Source organism: Myotis davidii, unplaced genomic scaffold, assembly GCF_000327345.1.
Source record: "Myotis davidii unplaced genomic scaffold, ASM32734v1 scaffold646, whole genome shotgun sequence".
NCBI classification, from domain to species: Eukaryota; Metazoa; Chordata; class Mammalia; order Chiroptera; family Vespertilionidae; genus Myotis; species Myotis davidii.
The window spans coordinates 213588-214647 of record NW_006296801.1 but is presented as its reverse complement, the minus strand read 5'-3'; positions in this window follow the sequence as shown (position 1 = coordinate 214647).

Below are 1060 nucleotides of genomic sequence, written 5' to 3'. Positions count from 1 at the left end.
ACACACACACACACACACACACACAGTCTTTTTTTAAAACTGAGGTATAGGAAATGGGGCTATATATATATTCTTTTTTTTAAAAAAAATGTTTTTATTGGTTTCTAAAGCGTAAGAGAGAGAGAAACATCTATAGGCTGCTTCCTTCAAACCCCCTATTGGGGATAGAGCCCACAACCCGAGCACATGCCCTGATCAGGAATCAAACTGGCGAGCTCTTGGTGCATGGGTTAGCACTCAGCCACTAAACCGGAATGGCTGGGCTGTTCTGAAATTTTTTTGGCATGTTAAATTAAACACATGTCTGTATATTCACATGTAGTGAGGAAATAAAATTATACAAATACAACTGAAGCTTCTTTTGTATTCCCCCAATCCCAGTCCCTCTTCAGAGGTCACCATCACTATTCCAAATTTGGTATTTATTATAACTCTATTTTTGCCACATATGTATGTATATATCCTATTAATATTGTACATGATTGGGTTCCATATTTTTAAATTTTTATTGGTTGAATCCTTCTGTTGCTTTTACTGTGTAACACTTTGAGAGTTTTATCCAAGTTGATATAGGCAGCTGTATAGCACAGTTCGTCCATCCTCTTGATGGGCATTTAAGGTTCGTTATTCATTAAAGTAATGCTGCATTGAATATTCATGTGCATGTCTTATGCACATGTGTGTGTTTCTCTATCACATTAGCTTACATTCTTCTCATTATGCCTACCACAAGTGCATTTCCCATAGGACCCACAAACACTTATTTCTGCTAATCCCAGAAACAAAAAATACTTGTGTAAATCTTAAACTTGATTAGATTTTGCTCAACTGTTCTCTGAAAAGAATTTGGTGATTTACACTCCACAATCTGCCCTTGTACTATGTTCTGGATACTAATCTCCTACTCTGATCTGTCTGTCATTCATTTCGTGATCCCCACGCTCAATTGTCTTCAAGAGGAGAGACTTATTCATAAACTATTAACATGTACACACACATTATATATACAAATATATATATACTAGAGGCCCGGTGCACAAAAACTTGTGCACTCAAGGGT